Raw genomic sequence first — 21,625 nt, 5'->3', positions numbered from 1 at the left:
TGTGATTCATCTGTCCGCACACCCACAGAAAGTGTTTTTTATAGTGGAAATAGGGGGGAAATGTGGGTTTTCCACCAGCAGCAGTAGCTATTCATAGAAGATACTTCAATCCCTTGGCTCACTAAAAGGCCTCCTGTTGACTTATGTATTTGACACCAAAAGAAAGGGATAGCATGGAACAAGAAAATAATGTCTGCCTATTGTCCATTTTTTTTACTTTTAAAAAATTTTACTTTCCAATTACAGTTTACATTCAATATTACTTTGTATTAGTTTCAAGTGTACAGCATCGTGGTCAGACAATCATACATTTCACAAAGTGCTCCCCCCACTATTTCCAGCCCACCGTCATTTAAAAAAATATACTTTTTGAGTGTATCAGTCCATTTTAAGGAATAGATAGATCAAAGGAAGAGATTTTAAACAGTCTTTCTGTCTATCAGCCAACATATTTGTTTAACAGTTTAGATAATAATGCACTTGGATAGTTTGGTCTCAGGTGGCTATAGCTTTTTTATTTTCCTTCCCACTTCACAAAAAATACTTTGAAAAGAACGAAAAAATATTTGCTATTGATTAAAAATCTTTTATAGAAATGTCACTTTTTTTGGTGTTCATTTATTCTTTTCCTTGCTCAAATCCCATTTTTCCTCATAGAAAAAATTATGAACTGCTACCAGCTCTGCTTAATAATGTATGATATGTATATCTAATGAGCCTCTATGTGTAATACAAACATTAAAATATAAATTAGACAAAAATCATAAAATAAGCTGTTTCCTTCCTGTCTGAACTTTATTCCTATAGTCCATGTGTACGGATTTTCATGTCTCTTTGTTTCCTAATGATGTAAGGATTTTTAATATCAAAATTGAAAAGCTATTCCAAATATTTTATCCTCCAAAGGCACATGCATAACATTTAAATAAGAAGTAATTGCGCGGTGTTTTCTATAGAAAAAATTACTCCCAATTTGCACATTGTATATTTTGTGGTGCTTGACTTGTAGGAAGCTGGCTTCACAGATGGACAAAAACTACCAGGTGGTCAAATTTGAGGAGCTCAGTTTCTTGAGAGTGTACACACACACACACACACACACACACACACACACACACACACACATTTGTGATGTGTATTTAATATTATACATTAGATATATATTGCTTTGGATTTTAAACATATTTCTGTTTTCTAGGTTCTCCTATTTAAATAAATAATATATTTGGGTAGAGGAACTTAAAACCCAAACACTTACCATTTCTATTTTTTTGTGAAAATGTAACCTTATATGTGAACATTTGTTCATTGAAATTTTGGTAGTATAACCTTTAAACATTTAGTAGAATATTAGAGCGAGAAGATTTAGAGATTCCTAATTTAAATCCTTCATAATTTAGAGGATGAACTCGCAAGAGGGAGCAACTTGAGTCCTAGGTCAGTATTTCTTCCTCTATATCAAGCTGAACTTATCATTGTGTTACAGAGAAAGTGTTGGTACAAACTTACTAATAAAAGTTTTTTATTTGACAAAGTATCAGCGGTTCTCAACCTGTGGGTCGCAAACAATGAAAATACATCCTGCATATCAGATATTTACATTGCGATTCAGAACAGTAGCAAAATTACAGTTATGAAGTAGCAATGAAAATAATTTTATGGTTGGGGGTCACCACAACATGAGGAACTGTATATTAAAGGGTTGCAGCATTAGGAAGGTTGAGGACCAGTGGTTAGATCCCTTCCCCTTAACAACATAAGCTATGTGCTATGACATGGTCTTCTAGACTTCTAAAACATAGAGGAGGCAGAAGTGCCTAGATAAGTTATACAATTTACCACATAAGTTCAGAAAACTTAAATGCCTTATTGTTAATGCACATTGAAAACTCATTTACACTAAAAATTGTGTTCAAGGTAAAAGGTTAAGCATTATGCACAGATGGTAAATGTTTCTGCAATATCTCATTCACCAATCCCATTTTTCCTGAGTTTTACTGAGGTGTAATTGAAAGATACAATTTTATATATTTAAAGTATACAATGTGATGGTCTGATGTGTATACATTGTGAAATTAGTACCACAATCAAGTGAATTAACACAACCATCACCTCACATCCATCACCCTACATCTTTTTGTGAGTGTGGTAAGAATGCTTAAGATCTCTCAGCCAATTTCAACTATATAATACAGTATTATTAACTACTAGAGGCCCAGTGCATGAAATTTGTGCACTGGGGAGGGGGAGTCCCTTAGCCCGGCCTGCACCCTATCGCAGTCCAGGAGCCCTCAGGGGATGTCCGGCTGATGCGGGGAGTGCGCCTAAGCCATCAGATCGACATCCTTAGCGCTGCCATGGAGGCGGGAGAGGCTCCGGCCACTGCCTCTGTGCTCTCCAGCCATGGCTGAGCGGCGCTCCCCCTGTGGGAGTGCACCGACCACAAGGGGGAAGCTCCTGTGTTGAGTGGAATCGGGCCAAAACTGGCTCTCTGACATCCCCCGAGGGGTCCTGGATTGTGAGAGGGCACAGGCCAGGCTGAGGGACTCCACCCGTACACAATCGAGGTCAGGGAGGGACGTGGGAGGTTGGCCAGCTGGAGAAGGTCGGCAGGAGGGCTCCAGGGGCGTGTCCAGCCTGTCTTGCTCAGTTCCAATCAGCTGGATCCCAGCAGCAAGCTAACCTACTGGTTGGAGCATCTGCCCCCTGGTGGTCAGTGCACATCATAGCAACTATTTGACGGGTCAACTGTCTGCCCCCTGGTGTTCAGTGCATGTCATAGCGAGCGGTTAAGCAGCTTTGGCATATCATTAGCATATTATGCTTTGATTAGTTGAATGGATGACCGGACACTTAGTATATTAGGCTTTTATTATATAGGACTAGGGGCCCGGTGCACGAAATTCGTGCACTGGGTGTGTGTGGGGGGGAGTGTCCCTCAGCCCAGCCTTCCCCCTCTCACATACTGGGAGCCTTTAGGCGTTGACCCCCATCACCCTCCAATCGCAGGATTGGCCCCTTGCCCAGGCCTGATGCCTCGACCAGAGGTGTAGACCCCCATCACCCTCCGATCGCCTGATCGGCCCCTTGTCCAGGCCTGACGCCTCCGCCAGAGGTGTCAGGCTTGGACAGGGGATCCCCATCTCCCCCTGATCACTGGCTCTGGCCCCCGCTCAGGCCTGAGGCCTCTGGCCCAGGAATCATGCCTGGGCAGGGGACCCCCATCTCCCTCTGATCGCTGGCTCCACCCCCCGCCCAAGCCTGACGCCTCTGACCCAGGCTTCAGGCCTGGGCAAGGGGACCATCATATCCCCCCAATCCCTGGCTCCGCCCCCCACCCAGGCCTGATGCCTCGGCCAGAGGAGTTGACCCTCATCACCCTCCGATCACCAATCACCGGATCGGCCCCTTGACCAGGCCTGAGGCCTCCGGCAGAGGTGTCAGGCCTGGGCAGGGGACCCCCAGCTCCCCGCGGTTGCAGGCTCCGCCCCTGCCCCTGCAGGAAGCCTCGGGCTGAGGCGTCCGGCCCGGGCAGCGGGGACCCGCAGCTGCAGTGGCCCCGCGATTGTGGGCTCTGCTTTAGGCCCAGGCAAGGGACCCCTAGCTCCCGGGACTGCCAGCTTCGACCGTGCCCAGCTCCCATCGCTGGCTCCACCCCTACTTCCTGCTATCACTGGCCAGGGCGGCAAAGGCGCCTGATTCTCTGATCATGGCTGGGGGGCAGGGCCGCCTTTGCCCTGCCCCCCAGCTCTTAGCTCCCCCCTGGGTTTCTGATCACTGTCAGTGGCAGGGGGCTTCTTCCTGCTTTCCCTTTCGCCTCCCTGCATTGTGCCTACATATGCAAATTAACCGCCATCTTGTTGGCAGTTAACTGCCAATCTTAGTTGGCAGTTAACTGCCAATCATAGTTGGCAGTTAATTTGCATATAGCCCTGATTAGCCAATGAAAAGGGTATCGTCGTACGCCAATTACCATTTTTCTCTTTTATTAGATAGGATAGTAACCATGATGTGCATTGATACCCAGAACTTATTATTCATCTTATAGGTGAAAGTTTGTGCCCTATGACAAACATCTGCCATTTTCCCCAACCCCCAGCCACTAGCAATCACCATTCTACTCTGTTTCGATGAGTTTGACTTAATTTTTTTATTTTTCTATTCCACATATAAGTAAGACCATATAGTAGTTGTATTTTTCTGGCTTATTTCACTTAGCATAATGGTTCATACTTAGGCTTCCCTTCTCTTTATGGCTAAATAATATTCCATTGTATATTCTTTTTCATCCACCTTGGAGGAGAAGTGACATGAGCAAAGTGAAACTGTTCCTCTTACCCTCTTCAATGTGTCCAATCTCGGATTTTTTCTCTCTAAAACTGCTGGAAACCTGTCCACTGGGCGTTAGGGCTTTCACTAAGACATTTTCATTCCTGGGTGACAGTCAAAATTGATGTTGCATGGGAGAATAGCAGTAGAAAAACCATTTTATTATCTTGCTGTTTTCAATCTGCCCCAATCTTTCCCATTATACCAAAATTCCACTATCAGAACAAAAATTTCTTTGTGTTTCTATAAGTTCTCAGTTTAAAAAGTATTTAATTGTAAAAAAAAAAAAAAAGGGCGGGGGGGCTGTTAATTTGTCAGGTTGCTTTCTCAGGGCAGGTGATGGCAGGTCCCACAGGAATGGATAACCAAAGAGGTAAAGTTTGATGGAGAAAGGAATCACTGTGCAGAGCAGGAGGCACTGTTTATGAGGGAAATACCAGAGATGGAACTAGAGCACTCCGGGTAGCAAGTAGGCAGCTGAAAGGTGTCATTGTGGATGTGCATGTGATATGTGGTGGTGATGAAGATGTACTGAAAACTCTTCACATTTTGCTATGAGCGAGCTATGGTTTTGCAAAAGTTCTGGCAAGAAAGAGAGAATGGATTCAAACAGATGATGGCTGGCATTTATTGGGTGTTTTCTATGTGAAGGGCTTTGTGCTAGGCTCCATGTTGTGCCAGCTCTATCATAGTGTTTGGTACTTGCAGGTAAACAATGCATTTTAAGGACAAAGAGCTTTAAAATGTTTTACTTAAAGTGATTTTCTTCATACAATAGCTCTGACTTTTGAAGGTGGCATCTCTCTCTCTGTACAGATATGCACTGTAGTTCCTGTTTATAAAAGTTCCAATGTAGGTTCAAATTTAGAAATAAAGTGAAAGATTTCTTAACTAGGACCAGTTCTCCTGGTTTATTATTTTGCAGGCAAGTAGTTGCAAATCATTAAGAAACTAATGGTGTAAAATGGGGAAATGTTTCAACTCACTGAATGTCTGGTATATCATTGTCAGTGTAATACAGTACCCCGAGGATTTCAACTCTAGTCTTGATACAAATTATGCAAAGTTCAGTTATGTGCTGGACAAATCTTTGGACTGGCAGCTTCAAAAATTAAATTGACCTAAAGTGATCCCTAGTTGGTTTGGCTCAGTGGGTAGTGTCAGCCTGCGAACCAAAGGGTCCCAGGTTCAATTCCGGCCAAGGGCACGTACCTCATTTGCAGGCTTCTCCCTCTCCCACTCTTTCTAAAAATCAATAGAAAAAATATCCTTCGGTGAGGATTAAAAAAAACACCCAAAAACTACAAATAATAAATTTGACCTGAAGTCAATAATATCTTGTACTTTTTTCCTTTCTTCTTTATAAATGTTTTATCTTTTCATTGACCTGCCATATCTTCAGCTCAGATTTTGACTCTAAACCAGAACTTGACATTCTTTCACATTACATTGATGGGCAAAGGATATACTTGTTCTCATGAATGTTTCCTGTATTGAAGTGTTTCAACTGCCCATTGGGAGCCTAGAATGTAAAAGTCAATGCCTCCTTTCTCTTACGCTATCCTTTGGCTCCATGATATGGATGAAACCAAGTCATCCCACGTGTTCAGTCACATTTATTGAGAACTACAGAAATCTCATATCTTAGTATGAGTGATCTATACATACCAGTGTGGATCTCTTTGTTTTGGAAGTCCTTATGTATTGAACTTGAAAGGAGTTCAGGCTCCCTCACTCAGGTAAGAACTATTATAGAATCAACACTTGGGGAGTATAGGTAGTATTTAAGTGCCCAGGCTGTGGAGTCAGACTTCCTGGGTTCAAATATTTCCTCCACTTCTTGCAGTTTGTACATGTAATTTAACATCACCATGTCTCAGTTTCCTCATTAGGAAGGCTGAGATCGTAATAGTACCTACTGCATGTGGTTTTTATGAGGGTTTAATAACGCATGCAACATACTTAGAACACATAAACATTACCAATGTTATTTATTATTACTACTAGAGGCCCGGTGCACAAAAATTTGTGCACTTGGGGGGGAAGGGGGTTCCTCAGCCCGGCCTGTGCCCTCTCGCAGTCTGGGACCCCTCGGGAGATAACGACCTGCTGGCTTAGGCCTGCTCCCGGGTGGCAGAGGGCAGGCCCAATCCCTAGGTGCAGCCCCTGGTCGGGCTCAGAGCAGGGCCGATTGGGGAGTTGGGGTGCCGCCCCCTGTCATGCACAGAGCAGGGCGGATCGGGAGGTTGCGATGCCACCCTCAGTCACGCTCAGGGTAGGGCCGATTGGGGGGTTGGGGCACCGCCCCCGTCACACTCAAGGCAGGGTCAATGGGGAGATTGCGGTGCCACCCCCTGTCATGCACAGAGCAGGGCCAATCAGGGGGTTGGGGCGCTGCCCCCTGTCGAGCACAGAGCAGGGCCCATCAGGGGGTTGGGGAGTTCCCCCATGTCATGCACAGAGCAGGGTCAATCAGGGAGTTGGGGAGCTCCCCCCTGTCACTCACAGAGTAGGGCCGATAGGGGAGTTGGGGCACCGCCCCCTGTCACACACAGAGCAGTGCGGATCAGGGGGTTGGGGCGCCACCCTCTATCACCCACAGAGCAGGGCCGATCAGGGGGTTGGGGTGCCGCCACTCTTACACTCAGGGCAGGGCCGATGGGGAGGTTATGGCTCTACCCCATCACACACAGAGCAGGGCCCGCGGGGTGGGGAGGTTGGGGCGCCACACCCTGTCACACACAGAGCTGCAGGGCGATCAGGGGGTTGGGGAGCTCCCCCCTATCAGGTACAGAGCAGGGCCGATCAGGGGGTTGGGGCGCCTTCTCCTGTCAGGAACAGAGCAGGGCCAATAGGGAGGTTGTGGCCCCGCCCCCTGTCACACACAGAGCCGCAGGGCTATCAGGGGGTTTGGGCGCTGCCCCCGTCACACTGATCCCGGTACCGGGAGGCATATTACCCTTTTACTATATAGAATAGAGGCCTGGTGCATGGGTGGGGGCTGGCTGGTTTGCTCTGAAGGGTGTCCTGGATCAGGGTGGGGGTCCCCACTGGGGTGCCTGGCCAGCCTGGGTGAGGGGATGATGGCTATTTGCAGCTGGTCACACACCCTTCAGGGTGGAGGTCCCCACTGGGGTGCCTGGCCAGTCTGGGTGAGTGGCTGAGGGCTGTTTTCAGGCTGGGACTGAAGCTCCCAACTGCTCCTTTTTTTCTTTTATCTTTTTTCTTTTTTTATTCTGGGCCAGCTTTAGCCTGGCTCCAGCTCTGAGGCCTCAGTTGCTGAAAGCAGGTATCTGGTTTGTTTAGGTTCCATAATCGAAACTCTGTATCAACTCTAGCTCTGAGATCCCAGCTCGCTGAAAGCTGGTTTCTGGGGTTTTGTTTAGCTTCTATATTTGTTACAATGTTTCTTAAACTGCAGGCTCAGAGGCCGGCAAGGCAGGCGGGGAACGTTGGTTTCCTCCATCACTGAAGCAAGCAAGCCTCATGTTCAGTTTAAGCTGCCTGTCTGCCAGCCGCCATCTTGGCTGGCAGTTAATTTGCATATCACCCTGATTAGCCAATGGGAAGGGTAGCAGTCATATGCTAATTACCATGTTTCTCTTTTATTAGATAGGATGTTTGTTAGTTTTATTAGATGTGAAGCCCTTACTAGGAGATGAAAGTACATAGATGAAAATATTTTTAAGTAGGGGAAATAAAGAGTTAATCATATCATGTGATCACTGAAGGTAACTAGCCATCTTTCAGAGGAATTAGTGGAGATTTCTTTGGAGATATTAATCTAAAAGTAGAAATGGAAGATTGGGAAACTAGTCATGTTGCTGGTTATAACAAATTTTTCATTGGGCCCTACTTCACCCTCTATAGAATAAAATAATGAACACTTATTTTTCATTTTAGATATAAATACACAGCTGTGGCTTCCTACCAAGAGGAGGTTTATAATGAAGATGACAAATAAAGCCTTAAGGCAGATGACTTAGCCATAGTGAAATGACCTCCATCCCAAGTGACCCAGATAGAGCAACTTTATAGCTCAAGAAAATGATTCTTGAGTACTCTGGACTACAAAGATAACTCCAAGCTCTATAACTGCCGGGGTCCAACCCCAGCAGGTCCAGGGGTCCCCAAAGGTGTGGACGGAGTCGGCGAAGAAGGAATGACACGGAGACAGCGTTCAGTTGATCAGCAGCCTAGCCAGGATCTCCAGCCAAGTTCTGGTCTGGATCTCCAGAGAGGTTCTGCTTAGGATCTCCAGCCAGGTTCTGTCCAGGTTCTCCAGGCAGGTCCAGTCACCAGGTTCTAGTCAGGCTCTCCTGCCAATCTCCGCAGTCAGGTTCAGTCCAGGATCCCCTGCCATGCTCTCTCGCCAGGCTCCACCTCCAGGCTCCGAGGCCAGTCCCTGTCCAGGATCTATTGCCATGTTCTCTCCAGCGAAGTTCTTCTGTCTCCAGAGAACGTTCTGTGTAGGTTCTGTGCCTAGGCTCTGTCTCTCTTGGTCCTGTCTTCCAAGCCCTGTGTCTTGCTGTCTTATTACATATGTATTTATACCAGTTCATTTTAATCTGTCAATCTCTATTACAAAGGTTAGGGCGTTTCTTATCTCCATTCCAGGGAGTAAAGATTATGTAGCTTAAGCATGATTGTTCATAGTTAAAGTGATTAATTACCCGCCTGGCACTTAGTTGAGGGGTTTTATTCCCTCCCTAACTTCAGGGGAAAATCCCTACTTGGGGATTCAACCTTTCTCGGAGAGGTGACCTTGGTTAAAACACAGCGCCAAGAAGGTGAGCAAACATATTAAGAACCGTATGCCATATATGCCAGGTCCCTTGAAACAGCAAGGATGGACCGGCTCCCGGCATATAACTATTATAAAGTCCACATTTAAAGAGTATAGTGCAGTAGCAAGTGCCAAGGATGTGGAATTAAATAGAAATATATACAGTTAGGTAAAAACACCTGTGATTAAATTCTGATTCTGGTTTATTAATTTATTAATATTTATTGTGGACCTGCTAGGTTATGACTATATATTGAGGAATAAGACAGATATTGTACTGAGTTTATGAAGTTTACATTCTGGTAGGAGAGAGAGAAAAATAAATAATCAAATAATTGTATAATTAAAATCAATAAGTTCTATGAAAAAATTTAATACATACAAGTGATGGAGTATAGTGAAGTGCCTGTGATAGGTATGATATATCAGGGAAGGTTTATCTGAGGAGTTAGGATTTAAGATGAGTCCTAAAGAATGATAATGACCACTCATGAAGAGAGGGAAGAATATTCTAGATGGAAGAATGGGCATCTATGAAAGCCCTGAATTGAGGAAGAGCCTGTTATGTTCAATGAACTGAAAGATGACCCATATGACTGGAGAGAAGTGAGCAATAGGGAGAGTGGTTAACATTGAGTTAGAGAAATAGTTAGGGGACATACTATTTAAAGCCTTTAAGCCATGAGTTATAATTTGAATTTTATCCTAACTGTGAAGAAAACCCAGGAAAGGAAAGGGTTTTAATCAATAGAGTTTTATCTAATAATGTGTATATATATCTCTCTCTATATATCTATATATATATAGTTAATATATATACATGCATAATTAGATAAAACTTTATATATATATTATATATAACTCTATATTATACATATAATCAATATGTATATATATATATATATATATATATATATATATCAACACTAATAAAAGAGAAAAATGGTAATTGTCGTACGAACTACCCTTTTCATTGGCTAATCAGGGCTATATGCAAATTAACTGCCAACTAAGATTGGCAGTTAACTGCCAACAAGATGGCGGCTAATTTGCATATGTAGGCACAATGCAGGGAGGTGAAAGGGAAAACAGGAAGAAGCCCCCTGCCACTGACAGTGATCAGAAACCCAGGGGGGAGCTAAGAGCTGGGGGGAAGGGCAAAGGCGGCCCTGGGGCCGCCTTTGCCCTGCCCCCCAGCCATGATCAGAGAATCAGGCGCCTTTTCCGCCCTGGCCAGTGATAGCAGGAAGTAGGGGTGGAGCCAGCGATGGGAGCTGGGCACGGTCGAAGCTGGCAGTCCCAGGAGCTAGGGGTCCCTTGCCAGGGCCTAAAGCGAAGCCCACGATCGTGGGGCTGCTGCAGCTGCAGGTCCCCGCTGCCCGGGCCGGACGCCTAGGCCAGAGGCGTCAGGCCTGGGCAAGGGGCTGATCCTGAGATTGGAGAGTGATGGGGGTCAACGCCTGAGGGCTCCCAGTATGTGAGAGGGGGCAGGCTGGGCTGAGGGACACTCCCCCCCACACACACCCAGTGCACGAATTTCGTGCACCGGGCCCCTAGTGTATATATATATATATATATATATATATATATATATATATATGTATTGCACATATATGTATGTAATTTTTTAATCCTCACCCAAGGATATTTTTCCATTGGTTTTTAGAGAGAGTGGAAGAGAATGGGAAAATGGGAAAGACAGAGAGAAACATTGATGTGAGAGAAACACAATGATTGGTTGCCTTCTGCACGAGTCCCAATCAGGGTTTGGACTGGGGAGGAGCCTGCAACCAATGTATGTGCCATTGACTGTAATTGAACCCAGGACCCTTTGGTCTGCAGGCCGATGCTCTATCCACTGAGCCAAGCTGGCTATGGCTAATTTTATATTTTTAAAAATACCTCTCTGATTTCCATGTGTAACAGTGATGAAAGGGGCAACAGAAGTACCAAGGCCATTTAGGAGGCTCTTGCAGTGCCCTCTGAGACACATGATGGTAGTCTAAATTGTGTTGGTGATAACAGAAATGAAGCAAAATGGACATGTTTGATACATATTTTGAAATTATAAATAGCAGTGCATACTGATGGGTTATGCATGTGAATTAGCAGAGAGGAAAATATTAAGGATGAAACTAAGGGTTCTGTCTTGAAAAACTAGGTAGATTTTACTGCCATTTACTGAGATACAAAAAACTGAAACAGAAAAGGAGGGTAAAGTTAAACTTGAGACACCCATGAGACATTCAAATAGAGATGTCAGGTAAGCAGAAGAAATGTAAATACTGAATGAAATTCCAGGGATAGGTGAGAAATGAATATATTAATTTGGGAAATTTGGGCTACAGATAGCATTTGTGCCCATAAGACCGAGAGCTCCCAGGGAAAGAGTGTAGATAGAAGAGAGATAGATGGCAGGACTGAGCGCTGTGACTTCCAGCATTCAGTGGTCAGGAAGGAGAGGAGGAACCAACAAAGGGGACTGAAAGCAGCCTGTCTCCAGAATCTCTGTAACCTATTTGTTTTTGTTTTGTGTTTTTGACTATTGCCATCATCTTAGTCCTGGCCACCATTACAGCTCTATTATATTAAAAGGATGAGATTTTATAAAATATGACAATTATCTAGGATTTTTTCTTTTCTTACATCTTACTTCTGTAGTTTATACACCCTCTGAAACCATCGGGGAGAAAGGAACTAAAAAACATTGAAATATTCTGCCTTATCTAAACCACTTCGTACTTCTGTTACTATGTGAAGGAGTGTCTTCATAAAGGTCCTGACATTTTTAAGGGAAATAGTGTCTGTTCGCTGACTCAAGGTATAATTCTGCATGCAGGATTCAAGATTAAACAGCCCCATTAAAGTGTATCTTCTCCTTCTGCTGATGACAATACTGTGAGATTCTGACAGAATATAGAGAATTCCCCCATTTGGACAGATTTTCCAGGCTGATAAAAGTATAAGTTGAAGTGACATGGAAAAAAAGTGGTAAACGCTTCCATTATTTTTATTGTTATGCCTCTGAACATTTTCTAGAAGTAAAAATATCAGAAGTGTAGGGCTGAGTACTTTTTGTTATTTTTGAGTTTAGTGTTCATAAAATGGATTAGGGTGACAGGAGATTAACATTCCAATCCAGTCATCCAATCACTGGTAGTATATGAGTTTTCATTCACCTGAATACCTAAAAATTGTAACGCAGGTTTGTTTTACAGGTTGGGGATTATCTCTAGAATTAGCTCTTCACTTGAGATATGTCATTAAAAATTATCTTTTTTTTTTTAGCAATGGACTTCAAAGTAGGTCTGAAATAGTTGCTCTTTTAACTTCTGCTATACTATTTGTGTTGAAAGATTTTTTTTTATAACATACTTTGTTCAGAGGTACATTACAATACATTGCAAAGAGACATTTTACTAATTACCAAAATAAATACTTGGCACTCGCCAAGCAAGTAATGGGATACCTCTCTCCCAGAACTCATAAACTCAGTTATCTTCTTTAGAGAACTGTTGCATTACCAGTAAACAAGGTGGGAAGATATACAAACTTGAAAAGCTAAGGCTCAGTTCTACCATTTGTATGTCTTGAACCAAAATTTCCTAAATTTTCTGTTGTCGTGTGCATGAATGCTTGGGACAGATTTTCTAAAACACCTAAAAAAAAAATCTCTGTTTGCCAAATTTCAGTGGTGTCTATTACTCCTTGAAAATAAAAATAAAAATAATTAGAAAAAAAGTGTAATAATAAAAGTATAATATGCAAATTGACTGAGTGGATGAGCAGCAGAATGACTGTCCGGATGACCTTCCAGACGAAGCTGTGGCTGTGAGGCAGTGGCTGAGGTGGCTGGGGCTGCTGTGAGGCAGCTGGGGCTGTGAGGGCTGAGGCAGCCAGGGTTGTGAAGGCCTACGCTTGCACGAATTTTGTGCATCGAGCCTCTAGTATGTACATATTTGTTTATATCTCCTATGTCTTAACCACAAATCATACTTCAGTTAATGGTTACAATGAGAAGAGTTGATGTCAAGATTTGGTTTCCTTTTAGAGGAGGTATAATACTCATGTTAGCCCAACTGGTGTGGTTTAGTGGTTAAGCATCGACCTATGAACCAGGAGGTCACAGTTTGATTCCTGATAAGGGCACATACCCAGGTTGTGGGCTCCATCTCCAGTGAGGCAGCTGATCAATGATTCTCATTATATATATATTTAGATATCATTATAGCCTAATTTTTGAGGCACTGGGCAATAAAAGGTCCCATTAGGTATCCTTAATGTACTAGTTGACTGCCTTTTGAAATAGAAAATGTAGCTCATTTCTTTCACTATTGTGTCTCATTGATAATGTTTTTGTCATTTCCACAATACTTAATAGTTTTAGATGAAATTATTTTGGTGTGCCTTTATATTTTGTGTCATATGTACCCTCTGTTCATAGAGTAGACTGTGATACAGTCAGTATACAGTTCATAAAACACAAATTCCAATGTGCAAAAATGTTTTTTCCTGAAACAGAATTTAATTAGTTTCTCGAGGCCCCATTCTCTCTGTAGTTGAGTACTTCACATCATAGGTGATTCAAAGTAAACTCAATGAATGCAAACTTTACTCAGCCAAATTATGTTTCTTCCTTATCCCTTGCATTCTTCCCAGGGTAACATCAAAGCTCCAAGTGTTCATGGAATGCTGTGGCATTGTTGGGAAAGAAATGTCTGTTTCTTGATCCCTGGCAAATATTCCTTCTGGCATCTACTGCAGTCCATATAATACTCAGTTAGTGGTCCATACCAGATGCTGTATCCTCCTAATCCTGTCACCTTTAGGTTTGTTAAACCTATCTCTACTACTGTGTTCTATATTCATGGGAAATAGGGGATGTTTTAGTGCTCTCTCATCCCTCTCTTGAGCCACAGGAAATTACTAGGATAGTTTCAGGACCTCTGTTTTATACATAGCATATCGCCATTTCTCTGGTCTTGCTGCTGAACCATGATGACACCAGAGAATTTTTCAAGGTCTTTGACCTACTTGGGCTTCATCTGAAGTACAAAGCATCAGTCCTGTCTTCTCTAAGACCCCTGTACCTATAAGTAGTTTCTATTCTCTCCAGCCCATTCCAGGGACACACATCTTGGGAAAAGGAATGCTTAGAATCACATTTAAGAGGTACTAAGTAGGCCTTCATTATCTTGCTTCTCCATCAGATATTTTCTGTCCTCTAATTCAGAAAGTCTTTTATTTCCTTTGGTGGGGGAGAATTTGCTTGTTTATCATTATATGTTATTCTGAAATTTTTATGGACTTGGCTTCTAAGTCTCAATGCCTGGGCTTTTGGAAGTAAAATATAGTTTTCTCTCTAAACAGTTAATCCTTCACTAGTTCCAAAATAGACTTTAAATTGCTTTTTTTTTTCCTCTGATTTTCTTCCATAACTTTTATGTACTGAGGCAAGGAACGTCAAGGTCTCATTGAAATGGAAGGAGCTTCAAGGTAAAAGGACATTCTAGCAAATTAGAAAGCATATCATTTAATACTTCTAAATGTAACAATAAAAGTTCCAAATAATGCTGCAGTCAACATTTGGAAATATGTCCTTGGATTGGCAGTTGGAGAACAGAGGAACCAAAACAAAGTATTTCCTTTTAGTCTCAACAAGTTGCAACTATGCATATTCTCTTAAATCAGTTACTTGTCAACAACATCACTCTTCTTTGTGCATTTAAAGGGAAAAGACCCACTCCAAAGAGACTGGGGCCAAAAGTGGTGAAAATATTCCCCTCTGTGCAAGTCAACATGTTGTTTCTAGTTTAGGAATGAGAAGAAAAAAAGAACGGCTGGTTTCCACTCTAATCTTAGAAATTTAAACCCTTGAGCAGGGGAAGTCTTTTTCAAATCACCAGTAAGAACAACTAAATTTCTTTTCTGGTTCCAATTTTTTTATTGAGATACAGAGGTTATAGAGTATAGACATTTCACCCAGATGTACAGGATTTTTCTAAAATTTAGGGTTTGCTGCCTTCCTTTATTTCTTCTCTTGATCTTAAAACATTTTTGTTACTTGAAATTGCCTCCACCTGTCATGTGTGCTAAGTTAAATAAGCCTTGGGATGATAGCATACTAGGATGTCACCAACACCAAAGGAATGATTTTTGGTAACAAATACCACAACACTCCACCCCCCACTCAATTGAATGCTGCCTTTCAATAGTGGCCATGTTGTTTTATTATGTTGTATCTCAGCTCCCAGTAATCCCTGTCCTCTTATTCCCGGTCTCTCTGACTACTATTACTGTTGCCCTTTATGTTGATAGAAAAAAGTCCATCATTACCTACTTCTAAATACTATGCTATTTTGTTTATTTTTATCTCTGCATCCACCACCCTCATAAAATCTCTTATGCCATACAGAGGAGGTGCTGAGAACCACATTTCCCAGAATTCCCTTTCCACTTGTTTCATGGCTAAAATCTGTCAATGAAAGATACACAAGGCTTGGAAAGTAGAAGAGAAGGAGAGGTCGTTACTCTGGAAGCAGCTGCGAGCAGGCATGTGGACAGACATGAGGTCCAAGGAAACTTGCAAGAGAACTAATTAAGAATTAACCTAGCCCTAACCGGTTTGGCTCAGTGGATAGAGCGTTGGCATGCGGACTGAAAGGTCCCAGGTTCGATACCAGTCAAGGGCATGTACCTTGGTTGCGGGCACATCCCCAGTAGGGGGTGTGCAGGAGGCAGGTGATCGATATTTCTCTCTCATCGATGTTTCTGACTCTCTATCCCTCTCCTTTCCTCTCTGTAAAAAATCAATAAAATATATTTTTAAAAAAGAATTAACCTAGACCCATGCTATCCTATCTAATAAAAGGGTAATATGCAAATTAACCATCACTCCATCACAAAGATGGCTGCACCCATAGCTACAAGATGGTGGCGCCCAGTCCTCTCAGCCCTGCCGGAGTCCCCCAGTCCTGGGGGGGGGGGTGGCTGCTGAGAGTGAGCAGCATGAGTGGCTTGGCGGAATGCTTGCTTCATCGCCGCGCCCAGCTTGGGCCAGTCCCCTGGAGCCGGAGTGACAGACAGGGACAGGGGGGCTAGCCCATAGCCTTCACGGCCAAGCGCAGGCCCAGAGAGGAGATGGTGGGCCTCCCTCCTGCAGAAGCAGCGTGGCTCCCTCCCGGCTCGTGTGGGCACCAGCAGCTCGCTTCCATCTCCTGCAGAAGCCACACGGCTCCCATGGAAGCAGCACGCTGTGGTTCCCGCTGGCTCCCGCAGAAGTGGCGGGCGGCCTACTGTGCACGATATCACGCGATGGGATACTAGCATATATATATAAATTGGTGAGAACTCTGCAGACGTTCATGGCATTCACAGAAGTTGCAATGGGCATTCTTGAGAACCACTCACTTCACTGCTGCAGATTAAAATACATGGGAATCTTATAAAAGTTCTGAGGACTTCCTGTGGTTTGGGCATGAATTTAGGAGAACCTCCTGCTTCAGTACTGAAGGCTGGGTAATCTGTCCTAACTTCCCTGACTTTTGCTCCCTCTTCTCTTCCTTTCAAAGTTAAATAACTTCTAATTTTCCCAAATAAAACTTTCATACTTTAAATTTTTAGAGTGACTCTGAATTCCTGATCCTACCCCTAATTGATACACTAGGCTTCACTGCTCTCTTCTTTGTGAGGTAAGTGAATACCTTAACAAGATTTCTAATTTCCAATCTCTTTCTTTTCGGGACAAAGAGAACTCTCCTCCAAAAGTGTTTACTCTGGCTTGAAATAATCTCAGTGGAGGATGTATCAGTTCTTTTGTAGTAACTTCATCGTTTTATAAGACAAGAAGAGAACAAAGTATCACAATATTCACTTTCTCTACACTGAGGTGGTTTAGCATACAGGACCATGTTGTGAACCTGGGGGTTGGGGGTTGTGGGGGGTGGAGAAGATACCTACTAAGAAGAGCTCTTGGTGGCTAACTGGGCTCAAATTTTAAAAAAACAGCCCCAACAGGCCTGGGGATGAACCTAGCAGCTATTTTTGCACAAGGGCCTCTTATGCAAACTGCACTTTATGGAGAAGACTGAAGTGGACTGCCTGCCTCTGTACTGAACTGACTGCCTGCACTGTGTTCCTGCAATCTGAGTGGCCCTTAGAAAGGAGTTCTTGGAATCCTATTTCAACCAATAGGACTGAGGCTTTCCCCATCCAATGGGAGCTGTGCAGCTTTGACCAACTACAGCAACTCTATTCTGATCAATCAGGACAGTGCCTTTTGGACCAATCAAACTGTGGGTATTTGGAGTCCTCATTTGCATGAGGACACATCAATCAGGGACCAGGTCAGAGACATCCATTCATATAAGCCAGCTCTGCTCTGGCTCTAGGAAAACACTTTCCCTTTGCACTGAAGACTGAGTCTCCCTGGCTGAGCTGAAACACTGAAAATGTCTCACCAGAGCAGAGTGGAGCAGACCATTGCAGAGCAAAGCATACCAGCAGGGAACATCTTAGCAGACCACGGAGGAGCCGATTAGAGCTGTCTAGCTGGAGAGGGGCCTGGCTGCAGGGCCAGCTGTCCCCAGGGCTGCATCAGTCATGCTGTTTTCACAGGCCTGCTGTATCACAATTGAGCTGTTTTTTCACTGAATAAAGTTCCTTTTTCTTTACAGCACCCCACATTGAGGATTCCTTTTGGCATTAAATTGGCTCCAACAACTATTAGTTGACAAGGTCATATTTCCCAATCCCTGGAACATTTAATACAACCCCCGTGTCATTTTTATGGGTACTCAGTTGAAGAGTAGGTTTAATGGCTTCCAGGTTATTAATTTGCCCTTACTATTTTCAGAAATTAGAAATTCTAGAGAGGAAGTTGGGAGTTACTGATTTACTAGCAAAAATGAATTGCTGTCAATATTCCTACATGTCTAGAGATTTTTTTATTCGAAAAAGGGCAATTCTGTATATCTGTTCACCCATTCCCATCTCAGAGAGTGTATACTTCGTTTACTTGAAAGGACTATTTTGAAGACTTAATAAGTCCTAAAATCTTTTAAAGTCCTCAATATAGAATTGATCAATCATAATTTCACTGAAATGTTTTCTTGCATTCTAATACTCTTAGGTACTTATACTTCAAAAGATAGGATCATCATTTACTTATTTATTTTTTAATCCTCATCTGAGATATTTTTTCCATTGCTTCTTAGAGAGAGTGGAAGGGTGGGACTAAGGGAGGGATGGAGTAAAGGGAGAGAGAGAGAGAGAGAGAGAGAGAGAGAGAGAGAGAGAGAGAGATGAGAGACAAGTCAGTCGGTTGCTTTCTGCATGAGCCCAAACAGGCCTGGGGATGAACCTGAAACCCAGGTATGTGCCTTTGACCAGGTATCAAACCCACGACCCTTCAGTGCCTGAGTTGACGCTCTAACCACTGAGCACCACTGGCCAGGGCTCTTTATTATTTTTAAGTGACTTTATTGTGATGACATTGGTTAATAAAATGATATAGGTTTCAGGTATAGAATTCTAGAGTACACTATCTGTATATTGCATTGTGTGTTTATCACCCAAGTCAAGTCTCCTTCCCTCACCATTTATCCTCCCTTTACCTTCTTCTACCTCTGCCAACTCCTTCCTTCTGGCAATCAACATACTGTAGTCTGTATCCACCAGTCTTTCTTTTTTTTCTTTGCTTAATCCCTTCTCACCCAGCCCCCAACTCTCTCCCCTCTGACAGGCGTCAGTCTGTTCTCTGTGTCCACAAGTCGGTCTCCAGTTAGTTTCTTAGTTTAAGGCATAGGATCAATCAAAATTATACCTGAGATTGCCAAAACCGGTTTGGCTCAGTGGATAGAGCGTCGGCCTGCGGACTGAAAGGTCCCAGGTTCGATTCCGGTCAAGGGCATGTACCTGGGTTGCGGGCACATCCCCAGTAGGAGATGTGCTGGAGGCGGCTGATCGATGTTCCTCTCTCATCGATGTTTCTAACTCTCTATCTCTCTCCCTTCCTCTCTGTAAAAAATCAATAAAATATATTTTAAAAAAATTATACCTGAGATTTAGCTGAAATAATTGGTCTGAAATAAAGATTCTCACTCATAGAAGTTCACTTATAAAGATGTTACCAGCCTTAAAGAGCTGTCTTTAATATTTGGGAGACTACATTTTATAAATAGTGTGGTATTCTGGTGGACTACAGATGCAAATAGAAAGCTAATGGGGTCTCTACCCTGTAATGTGAAATAATGTTGCTAAGCCCTCATGTCTCAGTTCTCTTGGATAAAAGGGGTAAAACTCTGCCTTGTTGCAATAAAAATGATTTATATTTTAGAATATAAAAATAGAAATTGGTATTTTGGCTTCGTTTGCTACACCAGATAGACTCCAGCTGTTAAGACCAATAAAACACCTGCTGAGTAATTTCAAATAGGCACATTATATATTTGTTTTGACCACTGGGGCATCAGTGGCACAGAAGGCGATCAGCAACTTCACTAAAAGCATCACCAAGTGACTAACCTCTATGAATATAATCGTAGAACAAAAATGAACAAATTAATCACATACAATTTTCTCAAGGCATGCAGGAATTTCATACTTCCAAATTGGTTCTCATTTGACCTATAATCACCTTAGAAATAGTCATACATCTCTGAACGAATACTAGAGCATGAAGGTCTGATGGAAATTTGAAGGTAAAAGAATATGTGTCAGGCAAATAGGTAAAATAGGTATTTTCCCTTAGATGCCCCCTTTTCCCCTTCCTTTTAAAAGTACAGTAGGTCCTCAGGTTACGTCAGAGATCTGTTCCTACGGCACGACGTAACGCAGTTTTCATCATAAGTTGGAACCCACCTACATAAGCACCCATGTCACTCACATGAAGCACATACACAGCAGTATGTAATGAAGTGAAACAGTAAAAAAAAAATTAAAAGAAAGATAACAATACCTGACCTTTATTTGTGGTAAATAAATAATAAAAAAACATAAAGCATATATGTACAGACATCAAAATGATAGAACTTTTTTTTTTATAAATAAATGGGAGACGGCGACGTAACCACAAAACGACATATGTCGAGTCTGATGTAACCTGAGGACTGCCTGTATCCTTTCCATCCCTAAGCATTTCAGTATCGCATCTTCTCTCAGCTACACCTGTGATAATAGTCTGAGAAACTCATTCAGTCTATATAATCACTGACTTGCTATTCAAAAGATAACTTTGAGCTAAAGAGAATTACTGGACAATAATGGTTACACCTAATGAAATAAATATTATTGGAGCAACTAAAGGTGTTACAGAAATATATATTGTGTCAGGACACATTCCTGACATCCTTCACATCACAGCATATTTTACTTCCAATCTAATTTTATTTGCTTATTTTTGGTTTTGTCTATTGATTTGTTTGTACTAGCAACTAATACAGGCTTTTCTTACCAAAATAAGTGAACACAGGTGACTGTCCAAATGCCCAACATTTACATCTCAGGTTCCCATATTGCTGAATCGAAACTAATTTTCATATTAGCCACTCAGTGAACACCATATTTCTATCACAAACCCAATATAAATAGGAAATCAGTCACCCCAATGCCAACTTCAACATAATTATTGAACGAGGGACAAAATATTAAAGGAATTCATTGCATCATAGTGAAGTTGTGTAATAAGAATATCACTGCCCTGGCCCTTGTGGCTCAGTAGTTTGAGCATTGTCCCTTGCACTAAAAGGTCGCTGGTTAGATTTCCAGTCAGGTCACATACACAGGTTGCCAGTTTAATCCCTGATTGGACCAGGAGAATGTGAGTTCAATTGCTCACTATTACGTGCGTTGACCACCAGAGGGCAGTGCGGAACATGGCGGGCGACCAGCTGTGGTGGAGGGGCTCTGAGGGAGTGAGGGAAGGAGGAGGCCAGGAGGCGTGGAGGTGGGGAACCTGATGGGCCCTGATCGCTGCCCAGGCCTAGGGACCCTACCTTATACTTGTTCTTACAAAGGAAATAGTGATACATGTTTATAAGATACAATATCACAAAGTATGGTCAGAAAGCAAAAAGTTGTGTTTATGCTATTATTCCCTTTTTAACTTTTTAATGATCTCACTGCATCAACCAACCCTCAAGGGATACCAGCTGTGTTTCAGGACCCATAAAGAACCTGATTAGAGATACAGGATATGTAAATGCTAATTATAGATGAAGGCAATTCAAACTACAAAATAGCTACGCAAAATAAATTATTTGGCCAATGTATTTGACAAAATGGAAGAGTGACATAGCTATCTTTTACTAGGCCTGTCCTCATGTAAGAATAAATTAAATTAGACTCTCCCCCTCAAATGACGATTTTTAGAGAAACATTTTAAAATACATTTTCTATATAACATGCAGAGATTATAATTTCTCAAGAAGAAACTTGGTCACTCAACTTTCTTATCTTTCATTCAAAAAAATTATATGAAGGTAGGTAGAACTGTGGAACTATACACCAGCC

At 42.6% G+C, this 21,625-nt stretch overlaps 1 pseudogene; it reads right to left on the bottom strand.

The window, feature by feature from the left end:
- The window catches only part of LOC132223472 (alpha/beta hydrolase domain-containing protein 17A-like), a 34,797-nt pseudogene that overhangs the window by 10,969 nt on the left and 2,203 nt on the right, over window positions 1–21,625 (bottom strand).

The sequence above is a fragment of the Myotis daubentonii genome, chromosome X (assembly GCF_963259705.1).
Source record: "Myotis daubentonii chromosome X, mMyoDau2.1, whole genome shotgun sequence".
NCBI classification, from domain to species: domain Eukaryota; kingdom Metazoa; phylum Chordata; class Mammalia; order Chiroptera; family Vespertilionidae; genus Myotis; species Myotis daubentonii.
The sequence above is the reverse complement of the archived record's forward strand: the minus strand, read 5'-3'. Positions and strand labels throughout refer to the sequence as shown.